The sequence below is a fragment of the Humulus lupulus genome, chromosome 2 (genome assembly GCF_963169125.1).
Source record: "Humulus lupulus chromosome 2, drHumLupu1.1, whole genome shotgun sequence".
NCBI classification, from domain to species: Eukaryota; Viridiplantae; Streptophyta; class Magnoliopsida; order Rosales; family Cannabaceae; genus Humulus; species Humulus lupulus.
The window spans coordinates 91,785,575-91,791,437 of NC_084794.1; positions in this window are offsets into that span (position 1 = coordinate 91,785,575).

Genomic DNA, 5,863 nt, shown 5'->3' on the forward strand with positions numbered 1-5,863 from the left:
CTTGAATGAACCCCAGAGCCTCCCCTGGGCTCTGTCTGGCAGGCGCGCTGCGATCCTCAGGGTCAAGTCACTGCCCGGCCCCAGCACCCACATAGGGGGGCTTCCTATCTTGGAGGCGCGCCGTAGCCCTTGGGGGCAGGTTGTAGCCCGCCTGTCTTCCTTGTTCCAGGTTGGGTTTTAATGAGTTTTAGGCGTGGCTTTTCGATTCTCAAGGCTCAGGATCGAATCTACTAACCATTTTAGTAAGATTTCAGGTCCCGGGAGCTGTGGTCATTGCATTGAAGGTATGGAGGCATTACTTTTATGGAGAAAAGTTTGAGATTTATACGGACCACTAGAGTCTAAAGTACTTCTTTACACAGAAAGACCTGAACATGAGACAAATGTGTTGGCTAGAGTTAGTAAAAGATTATGATTGTGAAATATTGTATCATCCAGGAAAGGCCAACGTGGCAGTAGACACTTTAAGCTGGAAGGGTCTGGGACAGATTTTTAGTGCGAGGCTGATATCTAGAGAGTTAGTAGAGGATATGACCAGAGCTGGCATAGAGTTGCTGGTAGGCCAGTTGGCTAACATTGCGCTACAGTCTATGCTATTAGAAAGAATAAAGGAAGGTCAGTTGGGTGATCCACAGTTGACCAAGATTAGAGAGGATGTTTTAGCTAGAGTGTCCAGCGATTATACAGTGTCAGATATGGGCTTTTTGAGATACAAAGGCCGGATATGTGTTCCAATGGACACTATTTTAAGGCGAGAGATTCTGGATGAATCTCATACTACTCCCTACTCTTTGCATCCAGGCACCACGAAGATGTATCAGGATGTGAGATCGTTGTATTGGTGGCCTAGGATGAAGATGGATGTAGTAAAGTATGTAGCTAAGTGCTTGACATGTCAATAGGTCAAGGTTGAGCATTAGAGGTCAGCAGGGCTATTACAACCTTTGGACATTCCAGAGTGGAAATGGGAGGACATCACAGTGGATTTCGTGGTGGGATTACTCAGGATTGTGGGTCAAAATGATTCAGTGTGGGTTATCGTGTATTGACACACCAAGTCAGCTCACTTCTTACCAGTGAGGACTACTTATACAGATGACCAGTACCCAGATCTCTACGTGAGAGGAGTTTACGTCTTCATAGGACACCGAGGTCGATCGTGTCAGATCGAGACCCCACTTTTACGTCCAAGTTCTGGGGAAGTTTCCATGGGTACACAATTGAAGTTCAATACTTCTTATCATCCTTATACAGATGGACAATCTGAGCGGATGATCCAGATATTAGAAGACATGCTGCGAGCATGTGTGCTGGACTTTGGTGGGTCCTGGAGTAAGTATCTACCTTTAATAGAGTTTTCCTACAACAACAACTATCAGTCGACCATTGGGGCGGCTCCTTATGAGATGATGTATGGTAGGAAATGCAGATCTCCCATTTATTGGGATGAGATAGGAGAAAGGAGATACTTGGGTCCTGAGGCAGCTCAGAGGACCAATGAGGCCATTGAGAAGATTAGAGCTCGGATGCTCACTTCTCAAAGCAAACAAAAAAGTTATGCAGATCCCGAACGCAAGAATGTGGAGTTCCAGGTGGGAGACTATGTCCTCCTTAGAGTCTCGCCATGGAAATGAGTGAGAAGATTTTGGAAGAAGGGCAAGATGAGCCCTAGATTTGTAGGTCCATTTGAAATCCTGGAGAGGATTGGTCAGGTGGCCTATAGGTTGGCCTTACCACCGGCATTTTCGGCCGTGCATAACATATTTCATGTTTCAGCTCTTCAGAGGTATGTATCAGATGTGACTCATGTGTTGAGTTATGAAGATCTGGAGCTTGAGACAGATCTCTCCTATGAGGAACATCTAGTCCAGATACTAGACAGAAAGGACAAGGTCCTGAGGAATTAGACTATACCTTTGGTTCTAGGGGTAATTTGTTCATTTGGGTTATTAGATAGGCTTAAGTAGGATGGCTGTAGAAGGTTGAAGGCAAAAAAAAAAGAGTTCCCTTCTTATCTCTCTCGATCATCTCTCTCTCTCTTTCTCGGTTTGGAGTTTTGAAGCTAAGCTAGAGGATTAACTTGAGGATTTAAGCCTTGAAGGTTTAGGCTAGTGATCAACATCTAAAAAAGGGTTCAATTCAAGTATGAGGTAAGGTTTTCAGCTGTAAATTTATGAGTTTTTACTCAGTTTAGAGGTTATTTGAAAGCTTGAGATTTTGATCTTAGAAGTGGATATTTGTTGATGTTTTAAGTAATTCTAGGATTGGTTTTTGTTGTTAAAGTAGTGATAATGTTGTGGTGATGTTTGGTTGTGATATTGGGATTATTTGGTGGAAGATTTGGCTGAGTTAGAATTGAGGAAAATGCACGAGAGATGGGTTCACAGGGTCAAGTCGCGACTGAGATCATGCAAGTCGCGACTTGAATGAACCCAGAGCCTCCCCTGGGCTGTCTGGTAGGCGCGCTGCGACCCTCAGGGTCAAGTCACGGCCCGCCTCTAGCACCCAGACAGGGGGGATTCCTTTCTTGGGGGTGCGCCGCAACCCTTGGGGGCAGGTCGCGGCTCACTTTTCCTCCTTGTGCCAGGTTGGGTTTTAATGAGTTCTAGGCACGGGTTTTCGATTCTCAAGGCTCGGGATTGAATCTACTAACTGTTTTAGTAGGATTTGAGGTTCCAGGAGATGGGTTTTAGTCCACGAACCTTTTATTACTAATTTTATTGATGGGATTTCATATTTGGTTATGATTATGTGACCGCTAAGGGGCCTAAGAGAAGATCGTTCTCAAGGGTCGTTCTATATTTATTTTACGCTCGAACCTGAGGTAAGAAAATTGCACCTAGTATGTGACATACATGATTATTGATGAGGCATGTTGAGTGCTCTATATATGGACATTGGTTGCATTGTGAATGCTTGGCATGGGTTGCTTATTTGTGAATGGCACTAACTTATAAGTTTGAAACGACAAGGGTGTTTAGTACTGGTCGGGAAGTTCTGACTTATCAATCATGATCGACAATAATACTGAGTGCTGGTCGTATAGAATTGACTTATGAGTCAAGAGCGGCATTAGCGTTCTGACCGTAGGCCGAAATGATTAGATCTAATCAACGTGAGCAAAAATGCTTGACCGACCTATTGGTCGAAGAAAACTAAAGCGCTTGGCTAGTCTATGACTAGTTACTCAGAGCTAGGACTAGAAATGTTCAGGTACCTTGGTAGTAACATGCCTTAGGGCGTAGGTCCACAGAGAGACTTATTAGTCAACTATTTAGGGCGTAGGACCCCAGAGAGACTTATTAGTCATCTACTTAGGGCGCAGGACCCCAGAGAGACTTATTAGTCATCTACTTAGGGCGCAGGACCCCAGAGAGACTTATTAGTCATCTATTCAGGGCACAGGACCCATGAATGACTCATTAGTCATCTAATCAGGGCAATGGACCCCAGGATTGATTTATTAGTCATCATCTGATTAGAGCTGAAGCCCCAGAATGATTACATGATCATTTATTTACAGTGAATACATGCAGTAATAAGTTTTCTTGCTGAGCCTCGGCTCATGGGTGCTATGTGGTGCAGGTAAAGGGAAAGAAAAGCTCACCCAGCCTTGAGTGGAGAGCTTAGGTGGCAACGTGTACATATCGGCTGCTTGACCACCATGGCCAAGGTGTTTCTCAGGGGAACTAGGGTTTAACCCTATTTTTGCCGCTTAGGTCGGCGGATTGTAACTTTTTAACTGTAATGACCATTTTGGATTGTAAATAACGTTGTAAACATTTTTAGGGATCCCATGTACAGTTTAACATTTTTAGTAAAATATATCAATTCCTTTTGACCGAGATTTTCACACTGGCCCATTATTAACATTTAGATGAACATTTATAACCTAATGACTTGTTTAGCAAGTTAAACACTATTTAAAGTACACAATGTGATGGTCTTGGGTTATCCAGGGTGTTACAGATACAACTGAGTGTTTGAGTGTTTTTGTGAGTGTTTTGTTTGTGTATGGTTTACTTAAGGTTTCAGTAACCTTAAGCAAATCTCGAGTAACCTTAAGCAAATCTCGAGGGCTCGGGGTACCAAAAATGTCCCTGATGGAAAAATGGTCAAAATCCCTGATATCCCCTCATATTTTCACTAACTCTAAATATATCATCGAATATTCATTCCCATTACCCGATAACTCGGCAATGTACCAGTTACCCAAAATACACCTCGACTCACCCCGAGTCAGGTACTGGGTCCCGTTGTGAGTTTCCCGCTAACTTGCTTCCTCGGATCGTCTCGTGCCGAGTAACCCAAATAAACCCACATAATAATGTACAATTATGTCCATAACTAGCCAAATTATGAAAATTTCTCTTCTAATAATAAACAGGCCCACATGCATATTTAATACACCTAAACACACATATCTAGTCATATTATAAATAACTCACATAATCACACACAAATATACCACATAAGCACATAATTTCCATAAATTGTCATCCTGGCCCCCTAATCAATGCCCTAAACCTTATTAGGTAATTTGAGATGTTACAGATTTCATTTATTTATACACTTTTATTTTATAAGAAAAAAGGATAAGATAAATACAATGTACTTGTAGTGATATTTTCCTTGATCACCAAACTAATGTTAATAAAAGTTATCATTCTCCATAATTAAATAAATCTTTGTATATATTTGTAGTGTCAGAGATTTGAAGTAGAAAATGCAATGGCACTCTAAACACATATGTATAATTGAATGAAGTGGGTGGGTGTTGAAATTATATTCTTTCCCAAAAGAAACATATAGCCTTTGGTTTTATAATTTCTTATTGATAAGTGCGCTTGTCTTATGGATTTCGGGTATTATAAATAATCATGTCATTATTGGTTAAATAATGCCAAAAGTTATCATTGTGATGATAATATTGTTTTCTGCATCAGGCGACTGTGTTGAGAGTTACTATCTCACTACTATATAAAAATTACATATTAAACTTATCTGTTCTATTTACTATATCATAATTTTTGCCCCTCACACTACAAAAATGAAGGTTTTTGCCGGCGAAGATTTGCACCGGCAAAGGTACCCAAAACGCACCAGAAATGGTACCCGAAATGTGCCGGTAAAGGTCTAAAACCTTTTGTTGGCACAAATTCTCCCCGGTAAAACTTGACGGCGATGCCTGGCCGTTGAAGGATTTTTAGCTGGCGTATCAAGAACCACGGTGTTAAAGATTATAATACTCACGTTAGTACACGCCGGCAAAGATCAATTCGCCGGTAAATTGGGGTTGGATTTTGGATCCACTACCCCTTTTAACAGGTGGTTGGCCCATTTTCACCAGCGGTTTCTTTCGTCGTTGAAAAGATCTTTGCCGGAGATGTCCATAAAGTGTCGGAAAAAGTCATTAAGTTAATATGCTTTTGCTGACCCTCCTAGAAGTGTCAACAAAAGCTTATGATTTATTTATTTATTTTATATAAATTAATTTTTATTTATTATTTAATATAATTATAAAATTTCTTTTTGATATATTTGTAAGTATTTATTAATTGCTAATAAATTAAATTAAAATAAAAACCACTAATATTTAATTAATATTAAGAATTTAGAAGTTTAAATATTAGTTGTTTAATACTGATAATTATAATAATTAAGAAGTTCAACACAAATAATAAAAATACTAGAACCTAAAGTCGAGTGGTACCGATATCATCATCAAAATCATCCTGAATATAGGAGGTGGTGGAGCTAGTGCCTGAAAGAATTGTAGAAGATACTAGGGAAGTGAGGGTGCCGGTTGTCCAGGGTGCTGCTGCGACCACAAATTAGCCAGTTGAGCCATCCAGGCTTGTTG